Here is a 19,606-nt window from a genome sequence, read left to right as displayed (position 1 = left end):
GATCAGTCTGCAAGCCTTTTACTACACAGCTGCAAGCCAACCTCTGGTTGTTGGTTAAACCGGAAACAGAGGAGGGAGGGAAGCTGAGCGCCCTTAAAAGCACAAAAGACAAAATGCCGCCCAGTCATTTCTGGGCACATCTGTAGGTCACAAATAGAGGAAGAGGGAGGTGCAGTGAACCCGGGGGAGAGCAAAAGCACTCAGACCAGGCCTGGTGGGGGGGTGGGTGGGGTAATGGGAAACCAGTGATCCGGGGTGGGGGAGCAGAGATCCAGTGGCCCAAGTACTGAGTCCAGTGACCAGACATTGGAGGAAGGGGACCCATATTTCCATAGGGGAATCCAGACACCAGGAAGTGGGGATCCAGAGGCCAGTGCGTAGGAGATCTAGTGGCCCTGGAATGAGGGGAAACCAGCGATCCTGCGACCCGGGGATGGGGGCGCAGAGCAGGGATCCCACGACCCGCAAACAGGGCAGAGGGCAGGGATCCAGCGACCCAGGTCTTGGGGTGGGAGGGATCCCGCGACCCAGGTCTAGAGGGGGGTGGAGAGCAGGGATCCCATGACCCAGGTCTTGAAAGGGGGGGGGGGGGGGAAAAGAGGCAGGGATCCCACAACCCAGGTCTTGAGTGGGGGGGGGGGGGGAGAGCAGGGATCCCATGACCCAGGTCTTGAGGTGGGGGGGGGGGGGGGAAAGAGGCAGGGATCCCACGACCCAGGTCTTGAGGGGGGGGGGGGAAGAGGCAGGGATCCCACGACCCAGGTCTTGAGGGGGGGGGGGGGGGAGGGCAGGGATCCCACGACCCAGGTCTTGAGTGGGGGGGGGGGGGGCGAAGGAGGGCAGGGATCCCACGACCCAGGTCTTGAGTGGGGGGGGGGGGGGTGGCGAAGGAGGGCAGGGATCCCACGACCCAGGTCTTGAGTGGGGGGGGGGGGGCGAAGGAGGGCAGGGATCCCACGACCCAGGTCTTGAGTGGGGGGTGGCGAAGGAGGGCAGGGATCCCACGACCCAGGTCTTGAGTGGGGGGGGGGGGGGGTGGCGAAGGAGGGCAGGGATCCCACGACCCAGGTCTTGAGTGGGGGGGGGGGGGGCGAAGGAGGGCAGGGATCCCACGACCCAGGTCTTGAGTGGGGGGGGGCAGGGATACAGCTACTTGGGACGGGGGCAGCAGGGATCCAGTGATCTGGGGCTGGGGATCCAGTGACCAGCAATCAGGGGGCTGGGGAATCCAGTGACACGGAAATGAGGAAGTTGGATCCAGTGACCCGGGTATTTGGGTGGGGGGACGGAGTCGAAGTCCCGTTACCGGTTGCAGCACCAACAGACAGGGACTGAAAGCTATGGCTGACCCTCCTCTCCTTCTCGCCCTCAGTCGGCCAAGCGGTCGCTGTCACTGCGGGATCCACCCGCTCCTTTACCAAGCGCAATGGCCGGCGGCTGCGAGGAGAATAGAGGGATGAGGCGGCGGTAGGTGGGGGAAACGCCTGAGAGGGAGTAAGTGATTCCTCAGGGCGAAGAACACGGGGTGCGGAAAGCCGCCACTCTCCTTACCTCAGCACTCTCATGGCAGTCCCCGCTCGAGCCGCCTCCCTCCAACTGCCGCCCGGTCCTCGCGCCACTGCCTGTTGACACCAGCACGGCCAGCGAACACCACGCGCATGTGCACACCGCGCGCACCCGCCCGGGTCCTGGCCCCGCCCCCTTCCCCAGCTTTCCAGTCCCAGACTAAACCAATCAATCTGACTATCCCATCCAGCCATCGTCAGGGGGTGGGATCATTTTCCTCGTGGTGCTGGTTGTCTCCTATTTCCTATCAGCGTATTGCCGGGCAAACCGTCTCCTGAACACATACTCAATCATTTTCATTAATCTGTGGAGATACTGACCGGTTTTGCTTTTCTCAGTTTATTCACTGGGGAAATCGCAGATTGCTGGCTAAAGATGCAGAATGTCAGCTCAAACTCTGGAAGCAGTAAATCTCACCATTTTGTTAGCGTTATTCCAGATGCAGTCAAATTGTGATTAATTTATGTGTATTTCCGACAACAATTAAGTAAAATGACGGGGCAAGCAGGTTAAATAAAATTTCATAGAATACAGCACTGAAACAGGCCATTCAGCCTAACTAGTCTGTGCTGTGCTGGTGTTTATACGCCAAACAAGTCTTACTTTTAATGCATTTTGATTTGGGAAAGTTGTCTTCGTCTAGCCTATCGACTTATATAAACAGGTTTGCCAAATTGAGGAACATAAGTGAAGGGCTTAGGCCCACAGTGCAACAAGTAGCAAACAGTAAGATAAGTTACTCCAAGAAGTGGTAATAATTAGTTTGGAACCATTTTGAAAGCTTGTAAATTGCAGGAAGAAGGGGAGATGGCTGGAGGTACAGTTTCACTGGGTTTTTAGCTCTTGGAAAATCGATCAGTAGTTAATGATACTTTACTGTTTGTTTGAAGCGATGTCACAGAATAACACTGAAACAAACAAACAAGAAAGAGGTCTGTGTTTAATCTGTGCAGTACTCTATTCCTCACCAGTTCCCTATTTTGACAGAATGTGCATTGGTCAGGAACCATCATCTTCCATACAACATTTAATTATCTCTAGCTGTATAAATCTCACGTCTTGTTCCTAAATATACATCCCTTTTTCCCCGAAAGATGTCAATGGGTATTTCATTAACTGCTTTATCTGGATGTCAATTCTGCACTTTGGCTTGTTGGCATTTATTCAGTTGGTTGCTCACAGCGTTGTTACCAAATCGCTCCTCTTAGCCCATATGAAAAAAATTATCTCATGTTTGTACGCCCAATCTCTGGCAGCCTGCTGCAATGATGCCATCGTTGCAATGTTTTGCATGAAGCACAGCAACAATGTTGATGAAAAATTCAGTATTGCAGGCTAGATTTCTCCATTGGCCCTGTGGATTGACCAAGAGTTCAGAATACTTAATCTGAAGAATTTATTTCTATTGGCAAAAATTAAACACAGAATGGTTAAAAAGTAATTGAAACTGAAGTTTCTGTTATGCTTAGAAATTAAAATAACAGTGAATCAATGGCAGAGATTAATTGCTCGGAAAGAACATAAACTCCCTGTTTTTCGTAATAGGGACATGAAGGACCGTAGTAGTTGCTTATAGAGAACTGGAAAATGATCCCCAAAATCAAATGATGTCCATGCTTTAGAGGTGAGGGGATGAATTACGGTGCTTATAATTTTACAACAGTAGGATATTGAAACAGAGACAGTTCCATTATCTTTAATATGAGATATTTCATAGGTAGAAAGTAATAGCTGATGTATAAGAGGGTTCTGTAATCTTTCCATACAGGAGACAGACAGCATCTGAACCTGAGTGTTTAACAAAGTAATGTTCATTAGGGTGCCCACTGGAACAGTTTGAGGGTGACTTCACTTTCAGTTTCTCCTCCCTCCCTGTGGGTAAAGCACAGCCTCTCCCAGCCCCCACCAACATGACACAGTCAGGTTTGGGATCATACCAGTGTTGGGAATTATGGATGTGAATCTCTGGCAATGAGCTCTGGAGCATCCAGGCACTGCCTCAGCCCACCAGCCACATTCACTAGGACTGAGAAAATAAAATAAAATACTAATAGAATAACAGCGTTTATCACTCAGTGATTTGTACTGAGGTGGAACATGGAGTAGGCCATTCAGCCCCATGAGTCCATTCTGTAACTCAAATCTATTTACTCAACATTGCTCCGTATCCCTTGATATCCTTACCTAACAAAAATCTGTCGATCTCAGTTTTAAAAATTTCAAATGATCCACAGCCTTTTGGAAGAGTTCCACATTTCCACCAGCCTTTGTGTAAAAAAAAGTGTTTCCTGATTTCACTTCTAAATGGTCTGGCTCTAATTTTATTATTATGTTCTCTTGTTCTGGATTCGCCCAAAGTAAATTGTTTCTCTGCATCCACCTTATCAAATCCCTTTTTTCATTTGAAATATCTCAACTGTATCATTACTCAAGCTTCTAAACTCAAGGGAATACAGGACAAGTTCATATAACCTGTAAACTGACAATTATCTTGTAGCTGTGCCAAAAGAACACAAGAAATAGGAGCAGAAGTAGACCATATGGCCCATCGAGTCTGCTCCACTATTCAATACGATCATGGCTGTTCTTGGCCTTCAATTCCACTTTTCTACCTGCTCCCCATATCCCTTGATTCCCTGCGAGACCAAAAATCTATCTATCCTAGCCTTAAATGTATTCAATGATGGGGTAGAGAATTCCAGAGATTCACAACCCTTTCAGTGAAGTAATTTCTCCTTATCTCAGTCCTGAATGATTAACCCCTTATCCTGAGACTGTGTTCCCGTGTTCTAGATTCACTGACCAGTGGGAACAATATCTTCTACCCTATCAAGCCCTTTCAGAATCTTGTATGTCTCAATTAGATCGCCTCTCATTCTTCTAAACTCCAGAGAATATAGGCCCAATTTACTCAGCCTCTCATCATAGGACAACCCCCTCATCCCAAGGACCAATTATAGTAAATCTTCGCTGCACTGCCTCCAGTGCAAGTATATCCTTTCTTAAATGTGGAAACCAAAACTGCACACACTATTCCAGGTGCGGTCTCACAAAGCTCTGTACAATTTTAGTAAGACTTCTTTATTCCTGTACTCCAATCCCCTTGCAATAAAGGTCAACGTGCCATTTGCCTTCCTAATAGGCTGCTGCACTTGCATGTTAACTTTGTGCATTCCTTGTACGAGTAACCCCAAGTCTCTCTGAACATCAACACTTACTAGTTTCACACCTTTTAAAAAAATATTTAGCTTTTCTATTTTTATGACCAAAGTGAACAACTTCACACTTCCCTACATTATACTCCATTTGCCATCTTGTTGTCCACTCACTTAACCTGTCTATATCTCTTTGCAGCCTCTCTACATCCTCCCCGCAGATGACCTTTCCACCGAGCTTTGTATCATCAAACTTAAATACATTATTCTCTGTCTCTTCATCCAAGTCATTAATACAGAGTGTAAATAGCTGAGGCCCAGCACTGATCCTTGCAGCACCCATTATTCACTGCCTATCAACTTGAAAATGCCCCATTTATGCCCACTCTCTGCTTCCTGTCTGTTAACCAATCCTCTACCCACACTAATATATTACCCCAACACCATGAGCCCTTATCTTGCCTATTAATCTTTTATGTGGCACCTTATTGAATGCTTTTTGAAAATCAGCTATACTACATCTACTGGTTCCCCTTTATCTATCCTACGAGTCGAAGAGACTTAGTAGTTGGCAGGAAAAAAGACAGAGGCGCAAGGGGAGAGCCAACTGTGCAACAGCCCCAACAAACAAATTTCTCTGCAGCACCTGTGGAAGAGCCTGTCACTCCAGAATTGGCCTTTATAGCCACTCCAGGCGCTGCTTCACAAACCACTGACCACCTCCAGGCGCGTATCCATTGTCTCTCGAGATAAGGAGGCCCAAAAGAAAGTTACATCCTCAAAAAACTCTAATAAATTTGTCAAACAGGATCTCCCTTTAGTAAAACCATGCTGACTTGTTCTAATCATACTGTGTTTTTCCAAGTGCAATGTTAAGCCTTCTTTAATAATAGTTTCCAGCATCTTCCCAACGACTGATGTTAGGCTAACTGGCTTGTAGTTCCCTGTTTTCTCTCTGCCCCCTTTCTTGAAAAGCGGCGTAACATTTGCCAACTTCCAATCTGACGGGACAATTCCTGAATCTAAGGAATTCTGGAAAATCATAGCCAGCGCACCCACTATCTCTGCAGCTATCTCTATTAGAACCCTAGGATGTATGCCATCTGGTCCCAGGTACTTGTCAGATTTTAGTCCCTCAAGTTTCTCCAATACTTTTTCATGACTGATCAATATCCTTAATTTCCTCACTCTTTTTAGCCCCTAGGCTACTGCCTATTTCTGGTATGGAACTTGTGTCTTCTACTGTGAAGACTGACAAAATAGTTGTTCAATGCTTCTGCCATTTCCTCATTCCCCAGATGATTTCTCATGTCTCTGCCTTTAAGGGACCAACATCTACTTTAGCTACTCTCTTCTTTTTGATGTACTTATAAAACCTCTTACAATCTGTTTTTATATTGCTGGCTAGTTTACTCTCATTCTATTTCTTCCCTTTTTATCAATTCTTTGGTGGCCCTTTGCTGCTTTCTAAAACACTCTCATTCCTCAGACTTGCTACTATTTTTTGCAACATTGTAAGCCTCTTTTTTAATCGAATACTCTCAACTTCCTGAGTGAGTCACGGATGGGTCTGTCTGGATGAGTTTTTGTTTTTGAACGGAACGTACTTTTGTTGAACCCTTTGAATTGATTTTTTAAATGTTCCCCACTGTTCATTTACCGCCATACCTTCCAGTCTATTTACCCAATTAACCTTTGCCAGTTCTCCCCTCATACCTTCGTAATTGGCTTTGTTCTTGTTTGTGATTGAAACGTGTCGCTTTAAAACGTAACATGAAATTCGATAGTGTTACGATCACTATTTCCCAGTGGATCTTCTACTATAACATTGATTATTAACCTTGCTTCATTACACAATACAAGATCTAAGATAGCTATATCCCTAGTCGGTTCGACAACATATTGCTCCAAGAAACTGCCAAGAAAGCATTCTACAAATTCATCTTCTAAACCACTGTTGCCAATTTGATTGTCCCAGTCTATATGCAGATTAAAGTTCCCCACAATTAATACATTACCTTTTTTACATGCTCCAATAATTTCCCCTAATGTTCTGTCCTATAATATAACTACTGTTAGGGGGTCTGTAAACTACTCCCACCAGTGTTTTCTGACTCCTGCTATTCCTACTTTCCACCCAAACTGATTCTACGTCATGATCTTCTGAGGCCAGATCCCTTCTTATTAATGTCCTTATGCCATCCTTTACAATCAGGGCTACCCGTCCTCCTTTGCCATTCTGTCTGTCTGAAATATTGTGTACCCTGGAATATATTTCCCAACCTTGATCTCCTTGTAACCATGGCAATTAGATCTAGATCATTTACCTCTATTCGTGCCACTAGTTCATTCAGATAAAGGAACTTCAATTTCATTTTTTTTACCTCTATTCCCTGCAACGATCTTATTTGCTAATGTACACATTTTGTTAAACACTCGGTCCCTTCCTGTCCCATTCTGTTGGGAGTTACCCACATCACTATCCTGCTCAGATGCTCTGACCTCTCTTTGGATTTCTAAATTTCCCTTTACCCAAACCCTCCACTGCGCACCCACCCCCCCCCCCCCCAGACGCCACTTTTCGTTTAAAGCCCTGTCCACAGCCCCAGTTATGCAATTGGCCAGGACACTGGTTCCAGCCCCGTTCAAGTGAAGCACATCCCAATGGAATAGCTCCCTCTTCCTAGAGTACTGATGCCAGTGCCCCAAGAATTGAAATCCCTTCTTCCCACACTACTCTTTGAGCCACGCATTTAGTTCTCTAAACTGCTTGACCCTGTGCCAATTTGCACGTGGTTCAGGCAACAATCCGAGATGATTACCTTTGATGGACCCTAACTCTTCAAATTCCCTAAGCAGAACATCATTTCTGGTTGTACCTATGTCATTGGACCACGACAACTGGATCCTTCCCCTCCAACTCCAGGTTCCTCTCCAGCCGCGAGGAGATGTCCTTAACCCTGGCACCAGGCAGGCAACACAGCCATTGGAGCTCCCGGTTGCAGCGACAGAGAACAGTATCTATCCCCTGACTATACTGTCTCATATCACTACCACAATTTTCTTCATTCCCCCCACTGGAATGGCATCTTTCACCATGTTGCTATGGTCAGTCTGCTCATCCACCTTGCAGTCCTTCACTTCATCCATACAGGTAGCAAGGACCTCATACCTGTTGAACAAGGTTAGAGGTTGAGGCTCCTCCATCACTACATGCTGATTCCCCCCACCTGCCTCACTTGCAGTCACACCCTCCTATCCCTGACCATTGGCCATCTCTAACATTCTCCCTCATCTAAGGGGAGTGACTGCCTCCTGGAACAAAGTGTCCAGGTAACTCTCCCCCTACCTGATGCTTCGCAATGTCTGCAACTCAGTCTCCAGCTCAGCAATTCTGAGCTGAAGTCGTGCAAGCTACAGACATGGTTGACCGGAATTGCAGTACATTCCACAGATTCCCACCTGCTGCAGTTGCAGCACACCACCAGCCTTGTCATCTCTGTACAATCTTTTGAGTCAATTAGTTAATAATTCAAGCTAAAGTAATGGAAAGTTGCACTCACCTACCTTGTAGTCAGGAAGAAGACTCACCAACTGCTGGAGGCTGAAAAAGATAGGAAAAGGAGCCCCTCTTTCCCAATTTACCAGAACTTACCACGTGCACCAAATTTCCAAATTCATTCTGGCAAATGTCTCACTCAGGCAACTGTCTATTCTCAACCACATTCAGCTAAGAAACTGGTCTGCTTTATATAAGGATTCTGATCCTTATATAATGGCTTGGCCATGTGAGCCGCATGGAATATGGCAGGATCCCCAAAGACACATTGTACAGCGAGCTCGCCACTGGTATCAGACCCAACGGCCGTCCATGTCTCCGCTTTAAAGACGTCTGCAAATGCGACATGAAATCCTGTGACATTGATCACAAGTCGTGGGAGTCAGTTGCCAGCGTTCGCCAGAGCTGGCAGGCAGCCATAAAGACAGGGCTAAAATGTGGCGAGTCGAAGAGACTTAGTAGTTGGCAGGAAAAAAGACAGAGGCGCAAGGAGAGTGCCAACTGTGCAACAGCCCCGACAAACAAATTTCTCTGCAGCACCTGTGGAAGAGCCTGTCACTCTAGAATTGGCCTTTATAGCCACTCCAGGCGCTGCTTCACAAACCACTGACCACCTCCAGGCGCGTATCCATCGTCTCTCGAGATAAGGAGGCCAAAGAATGAAGAATGACGAGCTAGCTCAGCTTTCTGCGAACAATAGTTAACACCTATTGAACCTAACTACTTCCCGCTAATTTACAGATAACTGCCACTGCTGACTGCTTCTTGTTTAACAAGGCTATTTACCTAACCAGCAGATTTAAAGCCTGACTCTTAATCTAAAATTTAAACTGGACAAAAACTTACCAGAATTTACCACCAAATTTCCAAATTCACTCTGGCAAATGTCTCACTCAGGCAACTGTATCTTCTCAACTGCATCCCCTCACTGCCTGGAAAGTCAAAGTCAAGTAAAGGAACAGCTTTGTAACTTCTGCTTCAAAACACAACACAATTGGTTCAAGCAGCCAATCAAAAGTCATGTCTTGCAATAGCTGCTGAAACTTTGATGTTACAGACAACATGCTTGGACAGTGAGGTTCTGGTGTAGCAGCAGATTTTCCTAGCCTTTCTGTACACCCTTCATTTGTTATTTCATTCCCATTCATGATTCTCCATCCTCTGACTCATTGTAAAGTGACTTTTCTTCCACCTTCTTTAACTGCACCTACACCAAATACCAGATCCTGACCCCAAAGGCAGGGAGGGAACTTGCTCCTCAGCCTAAGTTGATGCCAAGTTAATGCTACTTTTTAATCTGGTCATTCAGAGAGGCACAAGAGTATCTCATGAATTAAAAACAGAAAATGGCGATAACACTCAGCAGTTCAAGCAGCATCTGTGGAGAGGGAAACAGTTAACATTTCAGGTCTGGTACCTCATAAATGATTGGTTCTCTTTTCCTCCCTTTTTGCCCAGTGACTGAAGTTGGGAATTCAGCACAGGGATAGATTACAAAGGCAAGCTCACATCCTCCAACTCAGTGACTGAGTACATTGGTACGTGGACTGGCTGCAGTAGCACATTAATGGGTTTATGTGGAGAATGCTGTGACACGTTGGGGATGTACCAGAATTCTAACATACCAATGTCACAATGGAAGTGCAAATAAGGATGACGGTTGATGAAGAGCACAAGTCTGTTCTGTCAAAACCTGAAATTAAGATGAAATAAGATGATAACTGCAGACAATACTGTTTCTGCTGGGTTATTGTTTTCTGACTCACTGAGAGTCTTTACTACAGTGTTCACATTAATTCATTCAGATGGGCATCAATGTTAAAGTGACAGTTTGGCTCAGAGGATCAGGTCCTAACCAGATTCCCAAAGCATGCTATTGCCGAGCAAAGTAAGGCTTCCTCTAAGGTTGGGGGGTGGGCAGTGGGGGGTGCAGTATGGTTTTACACCTGTAACGGAAACCCCACAAGCCAACTGGAAATATTAATTTCATTGTATGGAACTTTGCCTGAGACTTTTACTGGACATTATTACAAATAACTTTTAAAAAGCAAAACAGAGCAGCTAAAGATGGTCATGCACGAATTTGCACCTGAAAAGCCAAAAGCTGACTGGAGGCAGAGGTGATTATCTAGTCTAGCTAGAACAATGGGGTGCTCCCTGATTAAATTACCTAGAATGGTTTTGTCAATGTTGATCATCAAAACCAATCGACACTATTGACTTTGAAAGAGCCAAACCACCGCTCCCCCCAACCAAGTATATCTGAACAGCCTTGAATTTCAAAGATCATTCCAGAAGATGCTGTTTCAAACAAAGAGGTGGTCACATGACATGACAACCTGTGTAACTCTGAGAGTTTGTGAATTGTGCCTCAGAAAACCAGTAACTGAACTCCAGGGAAGGAACATCTCCTCTCTCGCTCTCCAGCAGTCCCAGGGAAGCCTCGGTGGCAGCTACTAAGCTTCAAGACTACAGATCCTTACAGTCAACAATCAGAGGACATGGATGATGCCCCTCTCCTGCCTTCCGGAACCAGAGAAGCAAGCCCGAATTGTGCATGAGGCCCAGTGAGGACTTCAAGACTTTAACTTCAACTAAAGACACTGAGATTCAGTATTTAAATTCCATTTATTACAGACTTTACTTCAACCAGGGAAAGAGTAGGGCCCATTAGGGACCACAGTGGCAATCTGTGTGTGGAGCCGGAGGACATAGGTGAGGTTTTAAATTATTACTTTTCATCTGTGTTCACTATGGAGAAGGATGATGTAGGTGTAGAGATCAGGGAGGGGGATTGTGATATACTTGAACATATTAGCATTGAAAGTGAGGAACTATTAACTGTTTTAGCAGATTTAAAAGTGGATAAATCCCCAGGCCCAGATGAGATGTATCCCAGGCTATTATGTGAGGCAAGGGAGGAGATAGCAGGGGCTCTGACACAAATTTTCAAATACTCTCTGGCCACAGGAGAGGTACCAGAGGATTGGAGGACAGCGAATGTGGTACCATTATTTAAGAAGGGTAGCAGGGATAAACCAGGTAATTACAGGCCGGTGAGTCTAATATCAGTGGTTGGAAAACTATTGGAAAAAATTCTGAGGGACAGGATTAATCTCCACTTGGAGAGGCAGGGATTAATCAGGAATAGTCAGAATGGCTTTGTCAGGGGGAGATCGTGTCTGACGAACTTGATTGAATTTTTTGAGGCGGTGACGAAATGTGTAGATGAGGGTAAAGTAGCTGATGTAGTCTCTGGACTTCAGTAAGGCTTTTGATAAGGTCCCGCATGGGAGATCGGTTAAGAAGAGCCCATGGGATCCAGGGCACTTTGGCAAATTGAATCCAAAATCGGCTTAGTGGCAGGAGGCAGAGGGTAATGGTCGAGGGCTGTTTTTGCGAGTGGAAGCCTGTAGTTGTGTACCGCAGGGATCGGTGCTGGGACCCTTGCTGTTTGTAGTGCACATTGATGATTTCTTCTTTGGCCTCGCCATCTCGAGAAACAATGGATAAGCGCCTGGAAGTGGTCAGTGGTTTGTGAAATAGCGCCTGGAGTGGCTATAAAGGCCAATTCTAGAGTGACAGACTCTTCCACAGACGCTGCAGATAAAATTGGTTGTTGGGGCTGTTACACAGTTCGCTCTCTCCTTGCGCTTCTGTCTTTTTTCCTGCCAACAGCTAAGTCACTTCGACTCGCCACTCTTTAGCCCCGCCTTTATGGCTGTCTGCCAGCTCTGACGATCACTGGCAGCTGACTCCCACGACTTGTGGTCAATGTCACAGGACTTCATGTCACGTTTGCAGACGTCTTTAAAGCGGAGACATGGACGGCCGGTGGGTCTGATACCAGTGACGAGCTCGCTGTACAATGTGTCCTTGGGGATCCTGCCATCTTCCATGCGGCTCACATGACCAAGCCATCTCAAGCGTCGCTGTCTCAGTGGGGTGTATATGCTGGGGATGTTGGCCACCTCGAGGACTTCTGTGTTGGAGATACGGTCCTGCCACCTGATGCCAAGGATTCTCCGGAGGCAGCTAAGATAGAATGAATTGAGACGTCGCTCTTGGCTGACATACGTTGTCCAGGCCTCGCTGCCATAGAGCAAGGTACTGAGGACACAGGCTTGATACACTCGGACGTTTGTGTTCCGTGTCAGTGCGCCATTTTCCCACACTCTCTTGGCCAGTCTGGACATAGCAGTGGAAGCCTTTCCCATGCGCTTATTGACTTCTGCATTGAGAGACAGGTTACTGGTGATAGTTGAGCCTAGGTAGGTGAACTCCTGAACCACTTCCAGAGCGTGGTCGCCAATATTGATGGATGGATCATTTCTGATGTCCTGTCCCATGATGTTCGTTTTCTTGAGGCTGATGGTTAGGCCAAAATCATTGCAGGCAGCCGCAATCCTGTCGATGAGTCTCTGCAGACACTCTTCTGTGTGGGATGTTAATGCAGCATCATCAGCAAAGAGGAGTTCCCTAATGAGGACCTTCCGTACTTTGGTCTTCGCTCTAAGACAGGCAAGGTTGAACAATCTGCCATCTGATCTTATGTGGAGGAAAATTCCTTCTTCTGAAGACGAATTCATGTGAGAGCAGCAGGGAGAAGATCCCAAACAGTGTAGGTGCGAGAACACAGCCCTTTATCACGCCACTCAGGATAGGAAAGGGGTCTAATGAGGCACCGCTATGCTGAATTGTGCCTTTCATATTGTCATGGAATGAGGTGATGATACTTAGTAGCTTTGGTGGACATCCGATCTTTGCTAGTAGTCTGAAGAGACCACATCTGCTGTCGAGGTCAAAGGCTTTGATGAGATCTATGAAAGCAACGTAGAGGGGCATCTGTTGGTCGTGACATTTCTCCTGTAGCTGGCGAAGGGAGAACAGCATGTCAATGGTGGATCTCTCTGCTCGGAAGCCACACTGTGCCTCAGGGTAGACACACCCAGCCAGCTTCTGGAACAAAAACAAGAAATGCTGGATTCACTCAGCAGGTCTGGCAGCATCTGTGGAAAGAGAAGCAGAGTTAACATTTCGGGTCAGTGACCCTTCTTCGGAACTGACAACTATTAGAAAAGTCACAGATTATAAACAAGTGAGGTGGGGGTTAGGCAAGAGATAACAAAGGAGAAGGTGCAGATTGGACCAGGCCACATAGCTGACCAAAAGGTCACGGAGCAAAGGCAAACAATATGTTAATGGTGTGTTGAAAGACAAAGCATTAGTACAGATTAGGTGTGAATATACTGAATATTGAACATCAGCAAGTGCAAACCTGAAGAAAAACAACCTGAAAAAAACAAGCTTCTGGAGTCTGTTTAAAACGACTTGAGCGAAGACTTTCCCCACTATGCTGAACAGGGAGATTCCACAGTAGTTGTTGCAGTCACCGCGGTCACCCTTGCCCTTATAGAGGGTGATATTGGCATCGCGCATGTCCTGTGGTACTGCTTCCTCATCCCAGCACAGGCAAAGCAGTTCTTGGAGTGCTGAGTGTATAGCAGGCTTGGCATTTGATTATTTCAGTGGTAATGCCGTCCTTCCCAGGGGCTTTTCCACTGGCTAGAGAATCAATGGCATCACTGAGTTCCGATTTTGTTGGCTGTACGTCCAGCTCATCTATGACTGGCAGAGACTGGGCTGCAATGAGGGCTGTCCCAGTGACAACATTTTCCCTGGAGTACAGTTCTAGGTAGTGCTCCACCCAGCGGTCCATTTGCTTGCGTTGGTCAATGATTGTGTCCCCTGATTTAGACTTGAGGGAGGCGATCTTCTTGATGGTTGGCCCAAAAGCTCTCTTAATGCCATCATACATTCCTCTAATGTTTCCGGTGTCGGAGGCCAGCTGAATACAACTGCATAGGTGTTGCCAGTAGTCATTTGCACAGCGCCTGGCTGTTCTTTGTGCAGCGTTACTGGCTACTTTAAGTGCTACGGATGTTAACTCGCTGGGGGCTTTCGTGTAGTTCAGCAGTGCAATGCGCTTAGCAGCTATGACAGGTTCCAGCTCTTCAAAGTGAGATTGAAACCAGTCTGCATTCTGCTTGTCACGTTTGCCATAGGTGGTGAATATAGGCAGTATGATCAGTAAGTTCGCAGATGACACAAAAATTGGTGGTATCGCAAATAGTGAGGAGGAAAGCCTTAGATTACAGGATGATATAGATGGGCTGTAAGATGGACGGAGCTGTGACAAATGGAATTTAATCCTGAGAAGTGTGAGGTGATGCATTTTGGGAGTACCAACAAGGCAAGGGAATATACAATGGAGAGTAGGACTCTAGGAAGTATAGAGGGTCCGAGGGACCTTGGTGTACTTGTCCATAGATCACTGAAGGCAGCAGTACAGGTAGATAAGGTGGTTAGGAAAGCATATGGGATACTTGCCCTTATTAGCCAAGGCATAGTATATAAGAGCAGGGAAGTTATGATGGAGCTGTATAAAACGTTAGTTAGGCCACAGCTGGAGTACTGTGTACAGTTCTGGGCACCACACTATAAGGAAGGATGTGATTGCACTGGAGAGGATGCAGAGGAGATTCACCAGGATGTTGCCTGGACTGGAGCATTTCAGCTATGAAGAGAGACTGAAAAGGCTAGGGTTGTTTTCCTTAGAGCAGAGAAGGCTGAGGGGAGATATGATTGAGGTATACAAAATTATGAGGGGCATTGATAGGTTAGATAGGAAGAAACTTTTTCCCTTAGCGGAGGGGTCAATAACCAGGGGGCATAGATATAAGGTAAGGTGTAGGAGGTTTAAGAGGGGATTTGAGGAAAAAAAATTTCACCCAGAGGATGGTTGGAATCTGGAACGCACTGCCTGACGAGGTGGTAGAGGCAGGAACCCTCACAACATTTAAGAAGTATTTAGATGAGCACTTGAAACACCATAGTATACAAGGCTACAGACCACATGCTGGAAAATAGGATTAGAATAGTTAGGTGCTTGATGGCTGGCGCAGACACGATGGGCCAAAGGGCCTGTTTCTGTGCTGTATAACTCGATGACTAACCTCCCAACCATGTTTTTCCCCCTCTGTAATCTATTTTGTGTGTGTGTGTGCTTTTCGTGTGAATGTGAGCGTGGATGCATCGCATATTTTAGTAATTTTAACCAGTTTAGAGTGATAAGGTGATAAAACTTACAGCTTTCTTGTTTAAACTCAAGAAAACCTGTCTGATTGGTTCATTTGCAAGTAACAGGAGCAAGTGTTCACTGAGGTGGTATTAAATCACTGTGTTATAAAGATAAACCCTGTTGCGGTCAAACCAGAGAAGGGGCAAAAGGGGAGCCTGAGACTCCTTCCTGACCTGGTGCAGTATAACTCCAGTCCAGTGCAAAGCCTCTTTTGGGCAGTCACACTCTCCTAACATGAAATATGAAAGGAAAACATTTACAGGGCTATGGGGAAAGAGCAGGGGAATAGAACTAATTGAATAGCTCTACCAAAGAACTGGCACCGGCACGATGGGCTGAATGGCTTCCTTCTCTGTTATATCATTCTGTGATTCTCTGACACCTAGCTAGGGGAAGGGACTCTGAGCGCATATCGAGTTATACACGTCTAAAACTGCTTGGTATCTGATCTCAATACAACCCACAGCAGTGCACCATCCAAGTATAACAGCGCGTACCAATATCTACAAGACAATCGGAAGGATCAGTATAGCAGCAACTGCAGGGGACTGGAGATAGTTACTGGGCTGGATGGAGGCGAGCTCATAACAAAAATAAAGCATTAGTAGTTCGAGCAGGACTTTAAAACACTCTCTAAATCTGCGGAATTATTAAATACAGTCAAATCTTATTACTAACCTACTCAAGGCGTTCGGGGAGTTTACATATAGAATAAAAGATAATGGAGAGTGAGTTACTGGAAAATTGAGGGGTTCAGATGACAGTGAGGCAGAGCTGGATTACTTTTTACAGTGAGGCATACAGAGGCAATTAACCTTCTTTAATCCAGAAGCACAGGGAGTGCAAAAGCAAATACGTGAGGTTTGACGGGTCAAAGCTGCTTCATTGAGGAATGCACAACACTGTTCACCCTCCTCCTGTGGCAGGGCACCCTTCACCTGAGTTTCACATCAGGCTTATTCGCCACACATTTCCCAGAAATGACTTTGATTGAAGTCCAGGATCCCACATCCTGCATTGTTCTCATTCTCTGACTGCTGCTTGTTCAGGCGGGTTACTGGAGGTCACACCCCAAGTAGAGCTGGTCATAAGGAACTTACTGCGACTATTCTATTGCCACATAACTGACACAGGCAAAGCACATGAATCACTAAAGGAACAAGGTGACATTCACCAGAATATAAATTCCAGTCCTGCAAGCCATAGTCGAATAGAACATTAAAGGGACATTTGCATTCAAAGAGGGAATGTTTCCATCAGTACGCCTCTTAAAGCTAGCTCTAACGTGGTTCTCTGCCACTTTCTATTAATTGTTTAGACCACTGAGTGTTGATGGGATCATTAAGATGGGAGGGAGAGCTTTAATGCGGTTTAGCAAATCAACCAAAGGACAATATCATGGTATGACCCTAGGTCACTGACAGACTTCATCTACTGATAGTTTCCCAGCACTAGTTACCTTGAATTTGCAGCACAGAAACAGGCCATTCGGCCCAACTAGTCCATGCTGGTAGTTCTGGCCCACACGATCTTCCACCCCTCTTCATCTTACCCCATCAGCATAATCTAAAACAAAGAAAAATACTGTGAATGCTAGAAGTGTAAAACATAAACAGAAAGTCTGGAAATAGTCAGTAGGTCAGACAGCATCTGTGGAGAGTGAAAAAATTTTTTTATAATTAACTTCGCTTCCTCCCACTCCACTTCCTGTAAGGACTCTACTCCATTCTCCCAGTTTCACCTTCTCTGTCATATTTATTTATTTATTTATTATTTAGAGATACAGCACTGAAACAGGCCCTTCGGCCCACCAAGTCTGTGCCGACCATCAACCACCCATTTATACTAATCCTACATTAATCCCATATTCCTATCACATTCCCACCTGTCCCTATACCGCCTACCTATACTAGGGGAAATTTATAATGGCCAATTTACCTATCAACCTGCAAGTCTTTGGCATGTGGGAGGAAACAGGAGCACCTGGAGAAAACCCACGCAGACACAGGGAGAACTTGCAAACTCCGCACAGGCAGTACCCAGTATTGAACCCGGGTCCCTGGAGCTGTGAGGCTGCGGTGCTAAGCACTGCGCCACTGTGCCGCCCCATTTGTTCTGACCATGCAACCTTCATTACCAGCTTCCATTATGTCATCCTTTTTCCTCAACCAAGGGTTTCCCTCCACCATGGCTGACAACTCTGTCTATTCCATTTCCCACACTTCTGCTTTCACCCCTTCCCCTCTGTCCCAGACTTCATTAGGGTTCCCCTTGTTCTCACTTCCCACCCCACCAACCTCCACATTCAACGGATCATCCTCTGCCATTTCCACCACCTCAAACGTGATGGCACCACCAAACACATCTTCCCCTCCCTCCATTTTAAGCATTCCAAAGGAGCTGTTTCCTCTCTAATACCCCTACTCCGCTTTTCCATCACCCAAAACACCCACTCTCCTTCGCACGGCATCTTGTTATGCAAACAGAGGAGATGCAGCACCACACATTCAGATCCTCCCTTCCTATTGGCCAGGGCCCCAAACACTTCTTCCAAGTGAAACAGCAAACTACTTGTTGTTCTTTCAATTCGGTATACTGTATTCACTGCTCATGATGCCGTCTGCTCTACAATGGGGAGACGAAACCCAGATTGGGTTATCGCTTTGCTGCACATCCATTTATTCCACAACCATGACCCAAGCTTCCGGTTGCCTGTCATTTTAATTCTCCACCCCACTCTCACTCTGTTCTCTGCCTCTTACACTGTTCAATTGAAGCTCAATATAATCTCAAGGAACAGCACCTCATCTTTCGATTAAGCACTTTTTAACCTTTTGGACTCAACAATGAGTTCAACAACTTCAGATCATAACCTCTGCCCTAGTTTTTTGGATAGCAGCTTTTGGTAATGATTCTGCTATTCCCATTTACAGCTCATCCAGGCTATCTTTTCATCCTTTACTTGTCTCATTACCATCCCCTTTTGACTTGCACCATCATCCATTTAATCATTTAATCTCTCCCGCCTTCCACCCTATCACAGACCATCCCCTTTTGTTCTTTCCCATCTCCCCCTATCTCTGCTCCTGAAACACTAACTGTTTCTCTCTCCACAGATGCTGCCAGACCTACTGAGCATTTTCAGCATTTTCTGTTTATATTGTCATACTCACGCAAGGAGAAATTATGAACTATATAATGAACCTATGAAACAAACGTAAACAGACTTGCAGCACGCCAAAGCAACCCAGATTCAGAATGGCCAATCAGAAGAAAAAATTGTGACCGGCAACAGCGGCGCAAGAGCGAAGTGGCAGCATGTTCTGGAACAATTGGAGCAGAATCATTGTCAGTTTTAATTCCGTTATTAGTTCAAAAAGTGAGAATTTCTTCTTTTCCAGTGAAGGGGGAGGACCCTGCCTAAGATCACCATCTTTAAAATACATGTAGGCAGAGACAGGAATTAGCCTTAACTCCCTACTTGAGAAATCTAACCAGGCTTTCACCATTGAACTGTGACCGAGATATAACAAGAGAAGTCTGCATCAATGCATTCATCCACCTGAACCTTCCGAGTTTTTCTCTTTTTTTCAGTGAATCAGAGAAAACGGAAAACCAGGCCTGTACCGTTTCAAGTCTTCACCCCCCCCCCCCCCCCCCCACCCCCCCCACCCCCCGGGAAAAAGCTAGTTTTACAGTGAACTCTTTTTAAAACTGTTACGACCAGGTGGTGTGACGTGGGTGGTTCCCACTGTTCAACTCCCCACTTGACTGCAGCAAGTGTATTTGTATTATAGTTTAGCCCCTTGGTGTTTTATTTTAAATAAACAGACAGTGATAGGATTTCTTGTAGGTTTTAAAAACAAAAAGTCAATTGTATATTGATCAATACACCTTATCCCAAAATTGTCACAACTGCATCCACTCACGCGTTTGCTCACACTCACACACACACATGCAAGAAGAGATAGAGAAGGGAAAAGGGAAGGTAACTTTTAGTGGGGGGGTGGGGGGGAGATGTTTACAATAAACCTGCTGAATTCTCTTGGAAATCAAGTTCCCAATGGATGCATGCCTGAGATGACGGTAAATTTCTCTCTTGATTGAAGGTTCCATTGAAAACAGTGAACAAAGAACAAAGAACAGTACAGCACAGGAACAGGCCATTCGGCCCTCCAAGCCTGC

The 19,606-nt window shown here is 45.9% G+C and overlaps 1 protein-coding gene across 3 annotated transcripts in view; it reads right to left on the bottom strand.

Moving 5' to 3' along the window:
• tex2 (testis expressed 2) overlaps positions 1–1,640 on the bottom strand; it is a 172,361-nt gene extending 170,721 nt beyond the window's left edge. For 2 of the 3 annotated variants that reach the window (XM_068058513.1, XM_068058517.1), the window contains exon 1: positions 1,552–1,640. The gene's annotated coding sequence lies outside the window, so the exon portion shown is untranslated. The remainder of the gene's footprint in view (positions 1–1,551) is intronic. The other variant, XM_068058514.1, reaches the window with a different exon arrangement.
• Between the last annotated feature and the right edge of the window lie 17,966 nt (positions 1,641–19,606).

The sequence above is a fragment of the Heterodontus francisci genome, chromosome 26 (genome assembly GCF_036365525.1).
Source record: "Heterodontus francisci isolate sHetFra1 chromosome 26, sHetFra1.hap1, whole genome shotgun sequence".
Classification (NCBI taxonomy): domain Eukaryota; kingdom Metazoa; phylum Chordata; class Chondrichthyes; order Heterodontiformes; family Heterodontidae; genus Heterodontus; species Heterodontus francisci.
Note: the sequence above shows the minus strand (reverse complement) of the source record. Positions and strands in the feature narration are given on the sequence as shown.